General features: G+C 37.9%; 1 pseudogene; it reads right to left on the bottom strand.

The window, feature by feature from the left end:
• Positions 1-367: 367 nt before the first annotated feature.
• LOC104654862 overlaps positions 368-23,810 on the bottom strand; it is a 108,871-nt pseudogene continuing 85,428 nt past the window's right edge.

Here is a 23,810-nt window from a genome sequence, read left to right as displayed (position 1 = left end):
TCCAGCTGGTTAGTTTATTTGCAGCTGGTTAGTTTCTTTGCTCCATGACCACAGTCCTTACCTGAAGCTTAGCCAAGTCACTCCCCAGGAGGATCAAACCCTAAAGTAATAATGATTCAGTACAAATTAATCATTCAATGATACTAGAGGGGGACAAAAAGTCCATACTCACTGAAAGCATTATCTGCACATGTATGTGTATATTAATATATTCTTTTCTGCACATTAGACAAATGCCACTGGCAAATTTAAAACAACTCAGATGGCTGGACTCACACTGTCTTTATCTTATTTTAAATTATTCAGTTCACTCTACAACCTCAGCATCTCCCACATTCTTCTACAGCCTCTGCAATACTAGGCAAACTCAATGAGTGAATCCCCACCATGCGTGAACCACTTTATCCTCATGGCCATTCTCTAGGAATCCACTGCAGCATTTTTCCCAGCAGATAACTTTCCCATTCTCTACCAACACAAACTTCCACTCCACCACTGCACCTGCTGGCAGGAAAACAGTATGAGTCTAGAATGCAGCCTTGCAATAGTAAGGTGTGATGTAAGTGTTCCATCTCCTAAGACTCTCATGGTTTCCAGTTTGCAATGAATTGCACATCAGTGCTTGTGATATAATGGATCTGGAACCTGACACTAACTTGCTGAAACTCTGAAGATATTGCTACTACCCTCTTTGTTTTCTGTGTACTCTTTCTTCCACTAGAGTACTTCTGCCATTATCCATTTCCTGCTTTAGGTTTAACCCTGGAGCCTCAAGACTGCCACCGAAACCAACATCTCCCCTAGAAGAGTTCCTAGACAACATTTCGCAGTCCTCATAGTCAACCAAGTCCAATTGTGCTAGGCTCACTTCTTTGGCTCTGTCTATGAGCAAGTTGCTAGAAAGCAACTTCTCTGCAAAACATGTAGCTGCTTTAGCAGATGTCTCTTGTCCTTTTCCAGAATACCCATTCTGCTACAGGAGATTCAAGTCTTTCATTTCTTGAAACTTCAGAATAACTCAAGTTACCAGTCTCAAAGGTAACTAGAGCTTCTGTGTCTGAAATCTATCCAGCAGGAACATGTTCTCATGAATTGTCACAGACGTTTCCATGCTGCTTCCTGTGGGTCTTTGGTTTTAGAAATCAAATGTCCACTGTTTTCTTGAAGATGCTCTGGTTTGGTGAACAGCTCCTGCCTGGAAGGTCCAGGGTTCAGTTTACCACTAACTCCCTGATTGCTTCTCAGAACCGCAGCCTCCCCAAGAGAAACATCCTTCTCTTGTTTTATGTCCCAGTCCTTCCTCGTGTCCTTGTCCTTCCCCGTGTCCATAGGCTGCCCTGCAGCAGCCAGACAAAAAGCATTCTGGCAAGACCCTCTCCAACAAGCAGGGCAGACAATATGGCACCAATGGCTGAGAGGCTGTGACTCCAGGAGACAAAGGGACCAGGAAGGGGCTCAGGTCACACAGAAAGAGTCACCCAAATTCTTTATTTATACTTCTGTACAAAGAGGACTCATCTCTAAAATGAGGAGAATAATAATGCCCCATGCATGGGCATTTCATAAAGATTAAAGTAATATATATTTCTGGAATATAATGCTCATTCTTTGAGTGTTAGCTATTATTATTATCTTACTGAATTTGTGGTCACTGAACTTCAAAACACATCCACTGCTAACTCTGTTGTAAGCACCGGAGCATGGGGGAAACATTTTATTCATCTTTATACACTTCACAGTAACTGTGTCTGGCATAAAAGGTTTTCAATATGTGTTTACTGGTTTGTTTTAAAAATATATCTACATTTAAGGTTAGTGCATTTAAGATTGATATCTATTTGGCCTTGTTTGATTTTAATGTCAGAACACCTTTATATGAGAGATCAGAGGAGCAGCAGAAGCTGCATTTAAAACAATTTGAGCAATAGGCAACTCCAGGGCTACTCAAACATTGAGGAGAATAGACCTGACATCTTGATGAAAGAAAAAGCTTGTATGCATTTCTGTCCAAAGTTCTAAAGTTTTAAAGACATTTTCTCAGCATTGAAAAGAGTAAGTTCTATTATGAAAAAAGATTTAAAAGTACTATCCTATCCTATATACCTGAAGAAAAAGTAATTTTTAAAATGCCATTTGCAATAACAACAAAACTGTAAAGTACTTCAAATGAATTTACAAAAATGTGCAAGACACTGTAAATTTTTACTGAAAAGTATATCAGATTATGAGGGACAAGATTCAATATTTGTAAACATTCAATTGTCCACAAATTTATCTGTAAATTCAATGCAATCCTAATAAAAATCCCCAACCTATTTTTTATATAACTTAGCAGTATCATGCTAAAATTAATATGTAAGAGTAAATGCAGAGCAGTAATCAAGGTAATTTTGGAAATAAAAAATAAATTCTAGTTCTTTAATTTCTAACACCAAACTTTATTATAAGGTAGAGTAACAACCAATATAGTACTGAAGTAAGAATAGATAAGTGGATCTTTGCAATGGAACAGAAAGTACACATATACTGTATATGGAAATTTAGTATATGCTAAAAATGACATTTCAAATTTGTAGGTAGACAATTATGTAATAAGTGGTGTTATATCAACTGGGTATCCATTGGTAAAAAGAAATAAAATATATCATTTTTTCATGCTAATTACAAAGTAAATTACAACTAGATTAAAATCCGAAGGGTAAGATTAAAAAGTGTATAAAAGTGTTTGGCCCGGCGCAGTGGCTCACGCCTGTAATCCCAGCACTTTGGGAGGCCGAGGTGGGCAGATAATGAGGTCAGGAGATCGAGACCATCCTGGCTAACATGGTGAAACCCCGTCTCTACTAAAAATACAAAAACAAAACTAGCCAGGCGTGGTGGCGGGCACCTGTAGTCCCAGCTACTCAGGAGGCTGAGGCAGGAGAATGGCGTGAACCCCGGAGGCAGAGCTTGCACTGAGCTGAGATAGCGTCACTGCACTCCAGCTTGGGCGACAGAGCGAGACTCCGTCTCAAAAAAAAAAAAAAAGAAAAAGAAACAAAGTGTATAAAAGTGTTCAAAACAAATAAATGAAAATGCATGCATGAAATTGAATAGGTAGATCCTTCTTAGGATTTTTTTTAAGTCATAAGAGAAAGAATTGGTAAATTGACTACTTTAAAATAAAACTTTTATAATATGACAAATAATATACAGAAAGATTTTTAATGGAAGACTAAGAGAAGATATATCAACATATGATAGATAAAATATTGGTTTTTGGATAGACAAAGGAAAATTCTCTAAAAATGGAAGGAAGTACAAACAATCTAATGTAAAAATGGACCAAAAAAACCCGAGTGGGCAATCCACAGAAGGGAAACACAAATAGGACATTAAACATATACAAAACAATGCTCAATTCCATTAGAAATCAAGAAAATGAAAATTAAACAATCACTTACTCTTGTTATACCCTTCAGGTTGGCAAAAAGAAATTGTTTGATATTATCAGCTGTAGCAGAGAGTATAGGTAAATGTGTATTCTCATAGCCAGCTAACGGGATTCTATATGGGGCATATCTTATGTTCTGATAATTCTGTTTTCTATGTTCAAGTTATGTAAGAGTGAGACTGGCAACACGCTAAATGTCCACCAATACAAGAATGGCCAAATAAGCGCATCTTTACAACAGCTGATGTTTAAGTGGGTAATATGAGATATGTACTATATAAGATACACTTATGCATACTGACATGGAAGATCTTGAACACAGACTGTTGATGGAAAAAAGCAGTTGCAAAACTACACATATAGAATGTAATCATTACGTTTGTTAAAAATACATATTTCCCCAAAATAGTATATATTTTCTACATGTACTAAATGTTTGTAACTGCATGAGTAAATATATTCAAGAATGCTCACAAATTTTTCCTGTGCAGAGGGCACTAGGATTTGAGGAAGTAGGCAGAAAAGAATTTAGCCTTACCTGTAACATTTTAATTTTTACAAGGTGAATGGTCTGCTGTATTACACCTGTAACAGTAATAGCTGGAGAAAATGTATCCTAACTCCTTCCTAGACTTTAGGACACTGTTTACTGTATCTTTGGTTCATTGTGATGTTAAACATTTAAAACTCTGTGAATTCAGTTCTACAATTCTCATTCTACTGATAACTAGACGTTGGATTATATTGGGCTTCACTGTTTTTTCCCAATTTCATTATTCAAGTTCTCTACATTGTATTTAATGCCTTCTCGAAGAGATTTTTTTATCTAGCATTCTATTTTAGGAGGACAGAATGACAGAAAAGTTTTTGATGCCTAATTTTCTCTTTAGCCTTAGTTGGCTTGAATAATTCTCTTTCTCTCTCATGTTGTAATCCAAATGGATTTATCTTGATAAATCATGTTGAGGAAAAAGCAAATATTTTTTGTATCCCAAGAGACTTCAGAGAATAAAAAATAATTGCTTTGTTGTTTTTTTCTGTGCTTGTATTCATACCCCAAATATTTCACAGTTGTCTTCAGAAACATTGCGTACTTTAAGAACTCAGCAAATGTTTTCTTTAAAAAGAGAGAGAGATCACAAGCCATCAGCCCATTTGTTTCCCCTCTAGACCTAGGTGAAATCCATCTACTCTGATGCTCATAAAATGGGGACCCTCCTGTCCAGAACATCATTTCTCTATGAGTATTTTTCTCATCCCTTTGATTTATTTCCCTGCTTTTGTCATTGTAGAGAGCTATCTTGAATCATAAAGAAAGCCCTATCTTTTATATATCTGAAAAAGACAGGGATATAATTGAACTCTACCCACAGGTATAAAATAAAATAAGCCCGTAAATACAGCCATAACTCTGGGAAAGTATAGAAAATGTTTGTGTTCTCATTATTTTAGGAAATAAGACTTTAAGCAGCAAACAGCATATGAATCTGCACTGACAGGTAATATGAAAATGAGCAGAAGGAGGCAAATAAGGTGTGACTCATCCCTAGGGTCATTTATCTCCAGGAAACAGGTTGCACATATTTCTGAGCTTCTGCCCCTTGGTGGGGAGTACCTGAGGGGTAGGGGACAGGGCACCCACCAGCAAGCTTTACAAGCACTAAGAAGTGCCCACTGACCTCTGGGTTGGTGGGCCTGCTATCCTCCTTCTCTCCATGCCAGATAATTTCCCTGGGTCCTGAAGCTTTGAACCCTAACAAATGATGTTATGGTTATTCATCCTAATCCATTTTAAGCTCACAGGCTTCACAGTCACCTCAGCATCTGTTACTGTCTAATGATCTTATATATCCAGTCACAGAGATGGCAGGATGTGGTAGTAAAAATGCCTTTTCTCCCTCTCGGGGCAACCCAAGGTCTCACATCTGGCACATACAAGTATCAAAGTGAAAATGGAAGCAAGGAGAGGCATATAGGCAAAACAACAACAACGACACACACACACACACACACACACACACAAAGAGGTGACAATAGCTGGAATGAAACCACCTTTGAAAAATTATGACAGTGAGAAAAATCTGACATAGCTGACTCCACCGTGCTTCTAACCTCACAAGCTAATAGTCTTTGCTCATTCCTGGGCGCAGGTTAACTATGGAAGAAATTTAGTTTTTAGTTTAACTTTAAAAACAAAGATATTAGTCCCTTCCCAAAACTAACCCTCTCCTTGCTTGGATATAAAAACCACCTTCGTAAAGCTAACAAACTGGCCACAAAATTAGAATTGTGGTTCAAGAGTTATGTAGCCAGAGGTTAAAAGATTTGTAACCTCCCCAATTTCTCTTTTAGATAACATCACAATTGTAAAACCTAAGACTGATGTTTGAAGTATGTTTCAGACCTTGCATTTTGATGCTATCCCAGCACCATTTATTGAATAGGGACTCCTTTCCCCATTGCTTATTTTTTCCAACTTTGTCAAAGATTGGATGGCTGTAGGTGTTTAGGTTTATTTCTGAGTTCTCTATTATGTTCCATTGGTCTATGTGTCTACTTTTGTACCTGTACCATGCTTTTTTCGTTACTGTCTTCTTATAGTGTAATTCGAAGTTGAGTAATGTGATGCCTCCAACTTTGATCTTTTTGTTTAGGATTGCTTTGGCTGTTAGAGCTCTTTTTTGGTCTAATAAGAATTTTACAATACTTTGAGTTCTGTGAAATATGAGATTGATAGTTTGATAGGAATAGCATTGAATCTGTAGACTTCTTTGAGCAGTATGGCTATTTCATAATATCGATTATTTTTTTCCTATCCATGAGTGTGAGACGTTTTTCCATTTTTTTGTGTCATCTCTGATTTCTTTCAGCAATTTTGTAGCTCTTCCTTAGAGGTCTTTCACCTCCTTGGTTAGGTGTATTCATAGGGTTTTCTTTCTTTTTTTTTTTTTTTTTGGCTATTATAAATAGGATTGTGTTCTTGATTTGGATCTCAGCTTGAACACTATTGATATACAGAAATGGTACTAATTTTGTACATAAATTTTGTATCCTGAAACTTTACTAAAGTGGTTTATCAAGATTAGGAGCCTTTTGATGGAGTCTTTAGGGTTTTCTAAGTTTAAAGCCATATCATCAGCAAAGAGAGATAATTTGAATTTTTACTTTCCTATTTGGATGCCTTTTATTTCTTTCTCTTGCTAATTGTTCTGGCTAAGACTTCCACTACTATGTTGAATAGCAGTGGTGAGAATGAGCATACTTGTTTTATTACATTTCTCAAGGGGAATGATTCTAGTATTTGCCCATTTAGTGTGATGTTTACTGTGGGTTTGTGATAGGTGGTTCTTATTATTTTGAGGTATGTTCCTTTGATGCTTACTTTCTGGAGGGTTTATATCATGAAGGGATGTTGGATTTTATCACAAGCTTTCTCTGAGTCTATTGAGATAATCAGATGGTTTTTGTTTTTAATTATGTTTATGTGGTGAATCACATTTATTGATTCTTGTGTTCTAAACCAACCTTGCATCACAGGAATAAAGTCTACTTGATCATGGTGAATTAACTCTTTGATGTGCTGCTGGATTTGGTTTGCTGATATTTTGTTGAGGATTTTTTTTTTCTTTTTGCCTATGTTCATCATGAATATTGGCCTGTAGTTTTCTTATTTTGTTGTTGTATCTTTGTCAGGTTTTGGTATCAGAGAGATGCTGGCTTCAAAGAATGAATTAGGGAGGAGTCTCTTCTTGATTTTTTGAAATAGTTTCAGTAGCAGTGGTACCAGCTCTTCTCTGTACATCTGGTAGGATTCAGCTGTGAATCCATCTGGTCCAGGGTTTCTTTTGGTTGGAAGGATTTTTATGAATGACTCCATTTCAAAACTCAATATTGGTCTGTTCAAGGATTCAATTTCTTCTTGGTTCAGTCTTGGGAGGATGTATGTGTCCAGAAATGCATCCATTTAGTCTAGATTTTCTAGTTTGTGTGCATGGAAGTGTTCGTGATCATCTCTGGGACTTCTTTGTATTTCTGTGGTATCAGTTGTAATGTCACCTTTGTCATTTCTGATTCTGTTTATTTGTATCTTCTTTCCTTTTTCTTTGTTAATCTACTTAGCAGTTTATCAACATTGTTTCTCCTTTTAAAAAGTCAACTTTTGGTTTGTTGATTCTGTGTATGGAGTTTTTCTGTCTCAACTTCATTCAGTTCTGCTCTGATTTTAGTTATTTCTTTTCTTCTGCTAGCTTTGGGGTTAGCTTACTCCTATTTTTCTAGTTCCTCTAGGTGTGATGTTAGATCATTAATCTGAAATCTCTCTAACTTCTTGATGTAGGTATTTAGAGCTATTAAATTTCCTCTTGACACTGCTTTTGCTGCATCCTAGAAATTTTGATATGTTGTGTCTCTGTTTCCATTTATTTCAAACTCTTTTGATTTCTGCCTTAACTTCATTGTTTACCAGAAGTCATTCAGGAGAAGGTTGTTTAATTTTTATGTAATTGTGTGGTTTTGAGAGATCTTCTTGATATTGATTTTTATTTTTGTTCCACTGTGATCTGAGTGTATGGTTAGTATAGTTTTGAATTTTTGAATTTATTTATTGCTTTATGGCTGAGCATGTGGTCAATCTTAGAGTATGCTCTATGTACAGATGAGCAGAATGTATATTCTGTGACTGATGGGTGGAGCAGTCTATAAATGTCTGTTAGGCCCAGTTGGTCAAGTGTCAAATTTAAGATCAGAATTTCTTTGTTAGTTTTCTGCTTTGATGACCCATCAAATGTTGTCAGTAGGGGTGTTGAAGACCCCACTATTATTGTGTGACTGTCTTTTTGTATGTCTAAAAGTACTTGTTCTATGAATCTGTGTGCTCCAATGTTGGGGGGGGCGGTATATATCTAGGACAGTTAAGTCTTCTTGTGGTATTGAATTCTTTATAATTATGTAATGCCCTTCTTTGTCCTTTTTTACTGCTGTAAGTTTAAAGTCTATTTTATCCGATATAAGAATAGTGACTCCTGTTTTTTTTTTTTTTTCCATTTGAGTGATAGATTTTTCTTCACCCCTTTACTCTGAGACTATGGGTGTTATTGCATGTCAAATGGGTCTCTTGAAGACAGCAGAATGAATGGCTCTTGCTTTTTTTATCCAACTTGCCACTCTGTGCCTTTTAATAGGGGTGTTTAGACCATATACATTCAAAGTTAGTATTAGTATGTGAGGTTTGGATCCTATCACGGAGTCATTAGTTGGTTGCTTTGTAGTTTGTACTGTATAATTGCTTTATAGCATCTCTGGACTGTGTACTTAAGTGTGTTTTTGTGGTAGTGGGTATTGTCCTTTCTTTTCCATGTTTAGACCTCTCTTGAGGAACTCTCGTTAGGCCGGTCTAGTGGTGATGAATTGCCTTGGCAATTGCATGTCTGGAAAAGATTTTATTTCTCCTTCACTTATGAAGCTTAGTTTGGTGGAATATAAAATTCTTGTTTGGAATTTGTTTTATTTAAGAATGTTGAAAATAGGCCCCCAAACTGTTGTAGGTAGAAAGATTTCTGCTGAGAAGTTTTCTGTTAGCCTTATTGGGTTCCCTTTGTGTGTGACCTGATCTTTTCTGTTGCCTTTACAATTTTTTATTTAGCATTGACCTTGGACAGTCTGACGACTATATTCCTTGGTGATGTTCATTTTGTATAGTATCTTGTAGGTGTTCTCTGGATGTCTTGTACCAGATGTCTACGTCTCTGGCAAAACTGGAAATATTTTATTTGATTATTCCTTCAAATATATTTTCCAGGTTGTTTACTTTTTCTCCTCTCTTAAGAATGCCATTAATTCACAGGTTTGGTTGCTTTACATAATCCCATATTTCTTGAAGATCTTATTCATTTTTAAAATTCTTTTTTTCTTTATTTTCTGACTGGGTTAGTTTAAAAGATCAGTCTTCTAGCTTTAAATTCTTTTTTCTGTTTGGGCTAGTCTATTGATAAAGGTTTCAGTTGTATTTTGAAATTACTTAAGTGAGTTTTTCAATTCCAGAAGCTCAGATTGATTCGTTTTTAAGATGTTTATCTCTGCCTTCATTTCCTGGATTGCTTTAGAAGTTTCTTTGTGTTGATTTTCAACCTTGTCCTGGATCTCATTGGGCTTCCTTGTAATCCACGCTTTGAATTCTTCATCCTTCCTTTCTGAGTTTTCATTTTGATTAGAGACTGTTGCTGGATAGCTAGTGTGATCCTTTGATGGTGTCACAGCCCTCAGATTTTTCATGGTGCTAGAATTTGTGCACTGGCTCCTTCTCATCTGAGGCCACTGACACTTCTAAATTTTGTCATTATTTTCATGCAAATAGGATTTTTTTTTCCTTTCTCTTTTCCTGTGTTATTATTTTCTTCCCCTTTGTCCCTCTCCCTAGGGAATATGACTGTAGAGAATGTAGGGTAGAAACTTTTGCCTTTGTTTCAATATCTCTATGCACTTCTGTCAGCCAGTTTTATATTGGGCAGTTCAACCTACAGACAAGTTAATGGTTCTAATGAGTAAGAGCCAGATGTGGCCAACATAGATGGGTATATGTTTAATCCTTGTTTACTGGAGAAGGTCTCTGTTTCTGGAGGCAAATGGCAGATCCGTGGAGTTCACAGTGGCTTGAGCACCCTATTCAGCACCATAGCTGAGGGATAAAGATGGTTGGGGCTAGATCAGGCCTGCTTACAGGTCACTCAATGGCAGGCACAAGCACCAGCACCAAGGGAGGTCCAGAGCACAGCCACCAAGTGCCCAGAGGTGTGTCTAGGTGTGCCTTGGGGCTGAAGAGGAACTTCTTTGACTTTGAGTTCTCTGCACAGGGAATGCAGTCACCTAAATTCCAAACCCAGGAGAATGACTGCTCTAGATGCCTGGAGCTCTGCCTGGGCGTGGAGTTTAGAGGGCCCCATTCCACCACAATCTCTGCATAGAGAGGGTGGAGTGGCTCAGGCTGCTTATGCAGGTGATGCACTCCAAATGCTTAGAGGTCAGCCTGGACATGGGGCAGAGATGGCATCATTGCACCACAATCTATGTGTAGGATGACTGGGCAACTCAGGCTGCTGGTCTAAGTGGGTGGGAGATCCAAATGTCTGGAGATCTGCTGGAAGTAAAGTGGAAAGGGCCCTGCTGCACCACATTCTATGTACAGGAAGGGTAGGGTGGCTCAAGCTGCTGATTCCATCAAGGGGGTGCTCTACCTGCCTAGAGACCTGCCTGGATATGGAACAGAAGAGGCCCCATGGCATCCAAATCTGTGCACAGGAAAGGTGGAGTAGCTCAGGATGCTGATCTAGAAGAGCGGGTGCTCTGAATGCTTGGAGATCAGCCTGGGTGTGGAGCAGAAAGGGCTCTACTACATCACAATCTCGGGGAGCAGGCTGGGGCACCCAGCAATGGCACATGTAGATCAGTTCCAGGTCTCCAAACTGGCCCTGGCTGCACATCTTCTCACCAAGGAGAAACTGGCTGTTGGCCCTCTCCTCCTGCACCAGACCTGCAATTGGGGAGAGAACAATTACAGTTCCTACAGCTTGGCTGTTTTCCATACTTGTCACTCAATTCTGACTGTGAAGGCTCCTACTCAGCTCCAGAGCAGGTGCTCCAATCTCTAGTCCAAGACTAAAATGCTGCATGGCCATGGTGCCAGGCTACCAAATAATGACGGATGTTTTATGCACCCAGATTAAAAATGGTGCCACAGTCTCCAACTCAGGCCTGGGAAAATGCCTGCAGCTTTGTCTGGTGTCCTTCCCTTTCAGTGTCTCCAAGCCTCTCCCCAAATTGGTGCCAAGGCTTTGGAGAAACAAAGTGCTCTTCCTTAGCCTGGGTTGTATGGATCCCCAGTGCAAAGCTGAATCACAGAGGGAGGCTTTCTACCTCCTCCTGTCCCGTTCTGGGGCTTCACTCACTTTTGTCAGACAAATGCCATCATCGGGGCAGCTTGCCCGCCTTCTCCTCTCTGGGACCTGGGATGAGATGTCCTTCACTATTCTGGTGGATTCCTGTTTTCCTTCTTGAATTAAAGCCCGCAGAGTTGATCTTTATGATTGATTTTGCTATTTCCAAGCGGCTAAGGCGCGCTGAAAACCTCTAATCAATTAACCTGGAAAAAAACAAAACCAAACCTCTGTTTTATGACACTACATAGAGCTCTGCAACTGACTCAAGCATGCGGTTTGTCACACAAATAGGGTTGTTAGACTGACATCAGGTAGTCTTTTGAATTAAGGTGCCTAAACATATTCCCAGGAGTATTTGCCATAAAGCAGAATCTCATAATATAATCAACAATAAAGTGTAATCTCTGTTAGCATTAGGGCCTTTCGATCTTATTTTCCTATAATGTCTACATTTCTGAAGAATTGATTTAGAAAAAGCAATCAACATTTGTATAGCACTTTATAATAGGCAGAGTGCTTCAAATATGCGAGTTTACTGATTCACTTAGTAATTTGAACTACAAGTGGATTCTATAGTGCTCAGGTTTGTGTTTGTGGGTACTGTGTGGATGTGTAAACCTCTTAAACTCCCTTAATCTCATGCTTTCGAATTCTACTATGATTCTTCTGGAACAGAAGAGACCCTTTTCTCTGATAGTCTGATATTCACAAGAGTTTTATTACTGTAAAGAAACATTATTCCTTGCTATGACTAAACTCTTACACATGGAGACAATGGTAATGATTGAAAATAGTGGGAAGTGGAAAATTACAGTACTCGATGTGAAAGTAGCCTAATGATTACACCTTTTCTTTTTAGCTCCAAGGTTTATGAGTTACAGTTGAAATGAAAGTGAAGCTATCCCTTATTATTATCTGAAGTAGGATATTAAACTATGAAGCAGTCCTCATAAGGTGTTTTGTTTTAGCTTTTTACTTGGGTGGTAGTATAGCACCTTCTTTAAGAATGTAAACTCTTGACTAAGAATCTAGGCTTCCTGGGTTTGAATCACAGTTTCACAACTTTATTAGTTAAATATTCTCTTGGGCAAGTTGTTCAAGCACTTGAAATCCAATTTCTTCGCCTCTAACATGAACATCAGAGCAGTGCTCTTCATAGAATCACAGGGAGAGTTTAACAAGATCATCATCTATGAGGAGCTCTTGGCATAGTGCCTAGACTCTGTGAGCTCTGTTTATGTGATCGGTTGTTAAAGCATTTTACAGTCAAAAAGAAACAATCACATCAGCTGAAGGGAAGCTGAAATTCTATCCTTTTCTTGCACGTAAATAAAATAGAAGACTGCTTTTATTTCTATTTTTCCTTCTAGGAAGAGAGGGAAGAAGCCGTTCCTGTCATTTAGTGATGGAATCTAACAGTTTATTTCAGCAGTCCCCAACCTTTTTGGCACCAAGAACTGGTTTCATGGAAGACAATTTTTCCATGACTAGGGGATGGGGAATGGTTTTGGAATGAAAATGTTCCACCTCAGATCATCAAGCATTAGACTCTCAAAAGGAGCATGCAACCTAGATCCCTCATATGTGCAGTTCACAATAGGGTTTGCACTCCTATGAGAATCTAATGCCACTGCTATCTGACAGGAGGCAGAGTTCGGGTGGTAATGCTCACTCGCCTATCTCTCACCTCTTGTTATGTAGCCTGGTTCCTAACAGGCTATGGACCAGTATTGGTCTATGGCCCAGGGGTTGAGAACTCCTGGTTAATTTGACTTAATGAGTTTGCCAGGGTGGTAGATTTCCTGTTGTTGTTTGTTTGCTTGTTTCTTTGTTTTTACTTAGATTCATCAAGGAATAAAAATTTAATTCTGGCCCAAGATGCTCTTCCTTAAAGCACAGTAAGCTTTCTGTCAAATATATATGAAAATGAGATTTTTTAATATCCTGCTTTGATTTTTGCTATGTAATAAAACATCTCTAAACTTAGAAGCTTAAAAATAATCATTTATTAGCTGATGATTCTGTATGTCAAGCAATTTCACCTGGGTGTCACTAACCAGTTCCTCTGCTAGTCTCACCAGGGTTCACTCATGCTATTGCAGCTGACTGGCAGATTGGCCAGGGGTTGGTCTTGCATGTCTGGTGGTCAGCTGTGGTAACAGAGTGACTGGGACACATGTCTCCGGTGTCCAGCTGGGCTTTTTCACATGACAACTGAGTTCCAAAAGCACTAAGGTAAAGAACAAGTCCCAGTACACAAGCATTTGTCAGACTCTGCTCATACCATGCTTGCTAATGTCCTGTTAGTCAAAACAAGTCATATGGCCAAACCAAGATTCAAAGAGTGGAGAAATAGACTCCACCTCTTGATGGGAGGAACTGCAAATATAGTGTTATCACTTGTTCCTTAGTATTGAATTATAATCTTCTTTAGAGAAAATTAAAGCTACCTTATTACAGATAGCATGAACATACAGAGTAATGAAGAGAATCTACCAAACTGAAATACTGTGTGTAACTTAATGTTGGGGTAGGAGTTGTGTTCAATTCACATAAGTAAGTCACAGTCCTTTGGCTTAAGGACGTTGTAGAAATGAGATAACACATGCAGAAGGCCATACTACAAGGCCGTTTGTGATCAACATTATGAGAATGACCCAGCTAAGAGTTACTGGAGTTATCTAAAGAAAGAAATCCCTGGTCCCTGTGGGAAATGGGGGATGAGAAAAATTCCTTGGAGGAGGTGAGGCTTAAATGGGGTTAAAGAAATGGCAGGATTTGCAAATACAATTTAAAATATAGTATATACCAAGGGGGTGGGTGTCAAGTTCAAGGATATTAACATGGGCATGAAGTCTGATTATTAAATACAGTAAAGATGCCCTAATGGGTTGGCAGAAGTGAGACAGCAGAATGCATTTGAGATTCATAGTTGGCCAATTTCTTTCCATGCCTAAGTTAAACATCGAACTGGAATCAAGGATTTGGGGTCTCTAAAGGCCAGACTGCTATTCCTAAAATATTGTTCCTACCCTTTTCCTCTTTTGCTCATTGAAAAATCTTTGGTAGCTGCCTTTTCTACATAGAATAGAGTTTGTGCCACAGAGCCTGGTGTCAAATGTGGTTTTGTCATATGCCTCAAATCGTGTTTCCAGTCTTCTCTCTCACTACTTCCTATTCCATTTAAAAATTTTTCTCAGGAGTGGTATTCATTAAAAATTAAGTATAGAATCTCTCTTCACCTGGCTTAAAAATTTTAAGGCCTATTTTATTTTCAAAGTTAATGTTGGGCTTTGAGTAACAGCATCAGTGAGTTCTAGTCCCTTAGAAGCAGAATTTGGAATGAAATTACAAATGTTCTTTGAGAAAATAATCAAAGGTAGCTCTACCATCTAACTTTTATTTTACATTTTAAGTATTTTGCTCAAAGGTTTTTTTTTTTTTTTTACTACATAGGTCCTAGCAAAGGATGGTGTATCAGCCCGTTCTCATGCTGCTAATAAAGACGTACCTGAGACTGAAAGAGGTTTCATTGACTCACAGTTAGTTCAGCATGGCTGGAGAGGCCTCTGGAAATTTATTATCATGGCAGAAAGGGAAGCAGACACGTCCTTGTTCACATGATGGCATCAAGGAGAAGTGCCATGCATAGAGGGTGGAAAACCCCTTATAAAACCATCAGATCTCGTGAGAACTCACTCGCTATAACAAGAACAGCATGGAGGTAACCACCCACTGGGTCCCTCGCATGACATATGGAGATTGTGGGAACTACAATTCAATATGAGATTTGGGTGGGGCACAGCCAAACTGTATCAGGTGATCTGCCATCAGTCAATATTGAGTTCCCACTGAGTACTCTGCACGGTCCAGGATTTATTTTTAAATCCTGTCTCCTGTTTGTCTGGACTATCTGAACATTTATTGCTTAAAAAATATGTGAGTTTGTGAACTTACCCTCGTAATTAGGCAGTGAGTGACAGGATACGTCGTCTTCAGTATATAGTATAATAAAAATTAACATTTACCAGAAAATACTTTCTTTTTTTATTATTATTATTATACTTTAAGTTCTAGGGTACATGTGCATAACGTGCAGGTTTGTTACATATGTATACTTGTGCCATGTTGGTGTGCTGCACCCATCAACTCGTCAGCACCCATCAATTCGTCATTTATATCAGGTATAACTCCCAGTGCAATCCCTCCCCCCTCCCCCCTCCCCATGATAGGCCCTGGTGTGTGATGTTCCCCTTCCCAAGTCCAGGTGATCTCATTGTTCAGTTCCCACCTATGAGTGAGAACATGCGGTGTTTGGTTTTCTCTTCTTGTGATAGTTTGCTAAGAATGATGGTTTCCAGCTGCATCCATGTCCCTACAAAGGACACAAACTCATCCCTTTTTATGGCTGCATAGTATTCCATGGTGTATATGTGCCACATTTTCTTAATCCAGTCTGTCACAGATGGACATTTGGGTTGATTCTAAGTCTTTGCTATTGTGAATAGTGCCGCAATAAACATACGTGTGCATGTGTCTTTATAGCAGCATGATTTATAATCCTTTGGGTATATACCCAGTAATGGGATGGCTGGGTCATATGGTACATCTAGTTCTAGATCCTTGAGGAATTGCCATACTGATTTCCATAATGGTTGAACTAGTTTACAATTCCACCAACAGTGTAAAAGTGTTCCTATTTCTCCACATCCTCTCCAGCACCTGTTGTTTCCTGACTTTTTAATGATTGCCATTCTAACTGGTGTAAGATGGTATCTCATTGTAGTTTTGATTTGCATTTCTCTGATGGCGAGTGATGATGAGCATTTTTTCATGTGTCTGTTGGCTGCATGACTGTCTTCTTTTGAGAAATGTCTGTTCATATCCTTTGCCCACTTTTTGATGGGGTTGTTTGTTTTTTTCTCGTAAATTTGTTTGAGTTCTTTGTAGGTTCTGGATATTAGCCTTTATGAAGTAGTTAAGCAAAAGGAATTTTTCTAATGTTTGAAGTTGTGAGATATTTCTTGACAGGCAATGTTCAACTTTTTTAAATAACAAAATCATATTTGCCTAAGAACCAAAACAAAGTTTGATTAGCAGTCTCTTGATTTTTCTAAGACATTGAGTGTGGCAGTGAAATTTTTTGGTGTAAAATTTATTAAAATAATGTGATTTGTTTTTGATGAATTCTCAAAATTCTAGAATGGAAGATGCTTTGTATGTAAATTTAGATCTGCTTACTATTTCTGAACAAAATAAAACAGGGCAAATCAAGGACTCTTACCTAAGAATAGACAGCCTCAGGCCTCTGCACGACCTTTTTTTCTCTAAATTGTTGTGGCGTTAACACAGTCTGAGGGAAGCTCTGTACATACAATCTAATTACTGCTCTTTTTACATTTAGTTTATTTTGTATTTTAGAGGGATGAAATTTTGCTATGTTGCCCAGGCTGGTCTCAAACTCCTGGGCTCAAGCAATCCTCCTGCCTCAGCTTCCCAAAGTATCAGGATTACAGGCATGAGCCACTGCTTCTAGCTCAGTGATTGTTCTTTTAACATGAAAATTCCAGCCATTTTGATACGATTTATTCTGGACTTCTCAAGAAATTGGATTCACTGCTTCTAGAAAGAAAATAGGTTTGGTAACCCAGTCCTCTGGAAAAGTTCAGCTACATCCAGCATCCCATGTTTTAGACTCAACGCAGGAAGATGAAAAGGCCATTCATGTGGATTTCTATCAGCTCAGATATTTGCAGGCACAATGAGTTTCCAGAGCACATCATGTTTAAGGGGAAGCTTAAAATAATTGCACCAAAAGCATTGTCCAAGGGAGCTCCTTTTCTTGTAGCCAGTTCTGAAAAAAGGTCTTTCTTTTTTGCTGAAGTACTATTCTGTTTAAGAATCTTTTCTCTACCATTAAATTTAGCCTAATTGTACCATTTTGTCTGTGAGTCTTTGATGTTAACAGCAAAGAAGAGTTTCCAATTCTGAGATCTGTTTGAGCCAAATTTTGAACAAATACTTATATGCAATATTTGTTCCCCCTCTCTGAAATAGTAGGATATGTATGATAATGTAATTATTTGTTTATTTTTAGTGCAGGTAGGATAGCCCTGGAAAATGGCAAATGGCACCCGGGTGCAGTGGCTCACCTCTGTAATCCCAGCAGTTTGGGCAGCTGAGGCAGGCAGATCACCTGAGTTTGGGAGTTTGAGATCAGCCTGGCCAACATGGCAAAACCCCATCTCTACTAAAAATACAAAAATTAGCCAAGTGTGGTGGCACGTATCTATAATCCTAGCTACTCAAGAGACTGAGGCAGGAGAATTGCTTGAGCCCAGGAGGCAGAGGTTGCAGTCAGCCAAGATTGTGCCACTGCACTCCAGCCTAGGCAGCAGAGCAAGACTCTGTCAAAAAAAAAAAAAAAAAAAAAAAAAGTTAAAACAACAAACAAAGCCTTAATAATTTTTATATTAAGATATATAAAAAACATATGTTTATACTATGTATACTACAATTCTCCAGACTTGATATTAGCTTCTAAGTATACATGTTTACCTCATATTTTGGTCATGCATATATCAGATACTCCTCCTATGCTTAAAAAGGTTTCGTGTGCTTTGGTTTGATTTGATTTGGTTTGGTTTTCCCACAAACGAGCCAAGCTATGGCCAATGATGCAAATTAAAAACAATGGTGTCAGTGAATTATAGAAAGGTATCCTACAGGAGCACAATCTATGCATTAAACACAAATTGGCAAAAAAAAAAAAAACGTAATTTCTACATCTCTCAAAACCTTTCTGTTTTGTTTTTCCTCCCCATGGGCCCCTACTCCATTGGATATCAGAAGAAAAAATAATTTAACCAAATCTGATAAATTCCATTCTATCTAATCCTTTAAGCAGTTTTAAGAAAACTTCATATCAACAGGATAAATGTCCAGACCTTCAGATTTTCTTCTCCCACACTCTTCACGATATCACCCAGGTGTGTAAGAAAGGGGCTCTGTAATATCATGATGATTTTGAGACTTGGCTTATTCCTGGTGCTGTCTTCTGCCTCCTCTGTGCTCTACAGCATTAGCCCCATGTCCACCTTGTTCCTGGGTACTGTGAAGGTAAGTAAAAACATTTAGAATTTTCCCTGTTGCCCAAAGGGAAAGAGACTTCATCTCCTCCTCTCTTTTTTAAAGCATTTCCATAAGAAACCTGATATCTATGAACCCTTCTTCTCCTCCTTCGACATGTAGGTCAATCTTTGCAAAGGTTAGGTAAGCTTTTTGCCGACTTCAAAAGCCAGAAATGTTTTGCTCAAGGTCTTGGAACCCATCTCTTCTGAAATATGAATATTGAGAAACACAGCAACCCTATCTCCTCATCACTGTGGGAGATTAGTTTAGGTGCCCTGCTCCAAGCTGTCGCCACCTATTTGTCACAGAGGGGCATAGACTCTAAAACAAGGAATCTAAGCAGAAGAAACTTTAAGGAACCAGAAAAGAGTGTTATACACACCTTATTTTAAGGCATGAGCATTCATTTGCATAAAACTAAGACAATTATTTTATTTTGAACAGGTAAAAGGTGTAAGTAACTGAGAGTGTGTCCCATAATAGGCTTTCTCCTCAACATTTTGACTCAAGGAAATTGTGGGATTAGGGCTAGAAAGTGTCTTTTATTTGGTTAATTTTGTTATCTACATTATACCATGTAGTACAGGGATGTAATTGACTTATATTTGACTTATAAGCTAAGAATAATATTCACATAAAATATGCTAAGTAGTTATAATTTGGGAGATTAAGCTATGGCTCAGATCATAGTTAATGCATATATTACCACAGTTCTACTAAACCAGGGGTTCCCAGCCCCTAGACTGCAGATCAGTATCAGTCTGTGGCCTGTTAGGAACCAGGCCACACACCAGGAGGTAAGTAGTGGGTGTACAAGAATTACCACCTGAGCTCTGCCTCTTGTCAGATGAGTGGCATTAGATTCTCATGGGAGCATGAACCCTATTGTGTATTGCACATGAGAGAGATCTACGTTGCTTGCTCCTTATGAGAATCTAATGCCTGATGATCTGAGGTGGAAGAGTTTCATCCTGAAACCCCCTAGGTCATCCAGGGAAAAATTATCTTCCACAAAGCCAGTCCCTTGTGCCAAAAAGGTTGGAGATCATTGTACTAAATAAAACACTAGTTTTGATTTAGTCTCAATCTCAATGAGTTTCAGACATGATTTATCCACATTTTCAGTTTATGACAAAATCAATTTTATTATTCCACTAAAAAACTGTTCAAATACAAACAAATTCAAAAGATAGCAGAAGACAGGAAATAACTAAGATCAGAGCAGAACTGAAGGAAACAGAGACACAGAAACCCCTTAAAAAAAAAACAGGAGCTGGATTTTTGAAAAGATTAACAAAACAGACAGACCTCTAGCCAGAACAATGAAGAAGAAAAGAGAGAAGAATCAAATAGACACAATAAAAAATGATATAGGTGACATCACCACTGATCCCACAGAAATACAAACTACCATCAGTGACTACTATAAACACCTCTATGCAAATAAACTAGAAAATCTAGAAGAAATGGATAGATTCCTGGATGCATACACCCTTCCAAGACTAACCCAGGAAGAAATTGAATCCCTGAATACATCAATAACAAGTTCTGAAATTGAAGCAGTAATTAATAGCCTACCAACCAAAAAAAAAAGAAAAAAAAAAAAACCCAGGACCAGACGGATTCACAGCCAAATTCTACCAGAGGTACAAAGAGAAACTGGTATCATTCCTTCTGAAACTATTCCAAACAATAGAAAAAGAGGGAATCCTCCCTAACTAATTTTATGGGACCACCATCATCCTGATAACAAAACCTGGCAGAGACACAGCAAAAAGAGAAAATTTCAGATCAATATCCCTGATAAACATTAATGTGAAAATACTCAATAAAATACTGGCAAACCGAATCCAGCAGCACATCAAAAAGCTTACCCACCATGATCAAGTTGATTTCATCCCTGGGATGCAAGGCTGGTTCAACATATGCAAATCAATAAATGTAATCCATTACATAAACAGAGCCAATGATAAAAACCAAGTGATTATCTCAGTAGATCCAGAAAAGGTCTTCAACAAAATTCAACACCCATTTATGCTAAAAACTCTCAATAAACTAGGTATTGATGGTATCTCAAAACAAAAAGAGTTATTTATGACAAACTCACAGCCAATGTCATACTGAATGAGCAAAAGCTGGAAGCATTTCCTTTGAAAACCATCACAAGACAAGGACGCCCTCTCTCACCACTCCTATTCAACATAGTATTGGAATTCTGGCCAGGGCAATCAGGCAAGAGAAAGAAATAAATGGTACTCAAATAGAAAAAGAGGAAATCAAATTGTCTCTGTTTGCAGATGACATGATTGAATATTTAGAAAACCCCATCGTCTCAGCCCACAATCTCCTTAAGCTGATAAGCAAATTAAGCAAAGTCTCAGGATACAATGTCAATGTGCAAAAATCACAAGTATTCCTATATACCAACAATAGACAAGGAGAGAGCCAAATCATGAGTGAACTCCCATTCACAATTGCTACAAAGAGAATAAAACACCTAGGAATACAACTTACAAGGGATGTGAAGGATCTCTTCAAGGAGAACTACAAACCACTGCTCAAGGAAATATAAGAGGACACAAACATATGGAAAAACACTCCATGCTCATGGATAGGAGCATGTAAAATATTGTAAAATATTGTAAAAATGGCCATACTGCCCAAAGTAATTTACAGAGTCAATGCTATTCCCATCAAGCCACCACTGACTTTCTTCAAAAATTAGAAAAAAATCGTTAAATTTCATGTGGAACCAAAAAAAAGCTCATATAGACAAGACAATCCTAAGCAAAAAGAATGAAGCTGGAGGCATTGTGCTACCTGACTTCGAACTACTACAAGACCACAGTAACCAAAGCAGCATGGTACTGCTACCAAAACAGATATATAGACCAATGTAACAGAGCAGAGGCCTCAGAAATAATGCCACACATCTACAACCATCTAGTCTTTGACAAACCTGACAAAACAAGCAATGGGGAAAGGATTCTCTATTTAAGAAATTGTGTTGGGAAAACTGGCTAGCCATATGCAGAAAACTGAAACTGGACCCCTTCCTTACACCTTATACAAAAATTAACTCAAGATGGATTAAAGACTTAAACATAAGACCTAAAACCATAAAAACCCTAGAAAAAAATCTCGGTGATACCATTTAGGACATAGGCATGGGCAAAGACTTCATGACTAACACACCAAAAGCAATGGCAACAAAAGTAAAAATTGACAAATGGTATCTAATTAAACTAAAAAGCTTCTGCAAAGCAAAGGAAACTATCATCAGAGTGAACAGGTAAACTACAGAATGGGAGAAAATTTTGCAATCTATATATCAGACAACGGGCTAACATCCAGAATCTACAAGGAACTTAAACAAATTTATAAGAAAAATCAAACAACCCCATCAAAAAGTGGGCAAAGGATATGAACAGACAGCTCTCAAAAGAAGACATTTATGCAGCCAACAAACATATGAAAAAAAGCTCATCACTACTGGTCATTAGAGAAATACTAATCAAAACCACAATGAGATACCATCTCACAATAGTTAGAATGTAGAGAAATAGGAACTCTTTTACACTGTTGGTGGGAGTGTAAATTAGTTCAACCATTGTGGAAGACAATGTGGTGATTCCCTAAGGATCTAGAACTAGAAATACCATCTGGCCCAGTAATCCCATTACTGGTTATATACCCAAAGGATTGTACATCATTCTACTATAAAGATGCATGCACACATATGTTTATTGAAGCACTAGTCACAAAAACAGGGACTTAAAACCAACCCAAATGGCCATCAATGATAGACTGGATAAAGAATATGTGGCACATATACATCACGGAATACTATGCAGCCATAAAAAAGGATGAGTTCATGTCCTTTGCAGGGACATGGATGAAGTTGGAAACTATTGTTCTCAGCAAACTAACACAGGAACAGAAAAACAAATGCCGCATATTCTCACTCATAAGTGGGAGTTGAAAAATGAAAACACATGGTCACAGGTAGGGGAACATCACACACTGGGGCCTGTCGGGGGGCGGGGGGCTAGGGGAGGGACAGCATTAGGGGAAATACCTAACATAGATAAAGGGTTGATGGGTGTAGCAAACCCCCATGGTACATGTATACCTATGTAACAAACCTGCATATTCTGCACATGTATCCCAGAACTTTAAGTATAATAAAATTAAAAATAAAATAAAAAATAAAAAAATTTAGAAAAAACTGCTCAAGCAACCTAACAAAGGAAAAATAATATAGCTTCAAGCTGATAAAGCAAAGTGAAAATGATTCCATTTCTGCTTAATTGTCACATTTGGGATTTTCTAAAGAATGCATTCATTTCTAGAAAGCACCATTATGTTGTTTGTGCCCAAAAGTTGATGAGCTATCCTTAAGCAACAAATTGGTCAGCTGGTCGGTTACATATGGTTATACTGGTTCTCCAACAGATGGCTTCATTGTCTTTACATAGTCCTTTATATCCAATATGAGGTGGTAATAAATCCCTTGAGGAATAGTTATCATGTCTCCTTTCTTCATACAAATCTGAATTAATTTATTCTCTTTATCCCTTACATAAAAATATCCACTTCTATCAAAGATATATTGAATTTTAGCATCCACGTGTAGATGCTCTTGATCAGTTATCTTAATCTACAAGAAAAAACTTCTGTTTCTTTGTACAAGTATTTTTCTAATTCACCCGTGCCTACAGAAACATTTTCTTTACACTTTGATAGTTTATTTTTGCACATGATTATTATGTCAATATAGAAATAATTTCAGTCTTTTAAGATCTTTTCTAATTTTGGATCATTCTTACATTTGTCCTTGTCCAGTTTCTACTGAAAGATATGCAGTCAATGGGGTTGCTCCAGGCTGACGGGGCACCTGAGCTCTCATTAATGAGTTTCCTTTAGCTTGAAGAATTGGTTACATTAATTGCTGCAAGTCCTAGATGACATGGCTCAAGCCTCCGTCTTAAACCTCATCCTTTTACTTTTAAGCTATTATCTTTATTTTGGAAGCAGGGTATAATTGGCTCTTGCTTTTAAAAAAAAAATACAATCTGACAATCACTATGTTCAACTGTGGTGTTTAGGCCATTTACTTTTATTGTGAGTAAGGATATGATTGTGATTACATCTACTATCTTGCAATTTGTTTTTTATCTGTTCCATCTGTCTTTGTTCCCTCTTTTTTCTGCCTTCTTTTGGATTGAGTTTTTCTTGATGATACCATTTTACTCAATTTATTAAGTTGTTAGCTGTACAGTTTTGTGGTTACTTTAGTGGTTGCTCTAGGAATT

Source organism: Rhinopithecus roxellana, chromosome 10 (assembly GCF_007565055.1).
Source record: "Rhinopithecus roxellana isolate Shanxi Qingling chromosome 10, ASM756505v1, whole genome shotgun sequence".
NCBI lineage: Eukaryota > Metazoa > Chordata > Mammalia > Primates > Cercopithecidae > Rhinopithecus > Rhinopithecus roxellana.
Note: the sequence above shows the minus strand (reverse complement) of the source record. Positions and strands in the feature narration are given on the sequence as shown.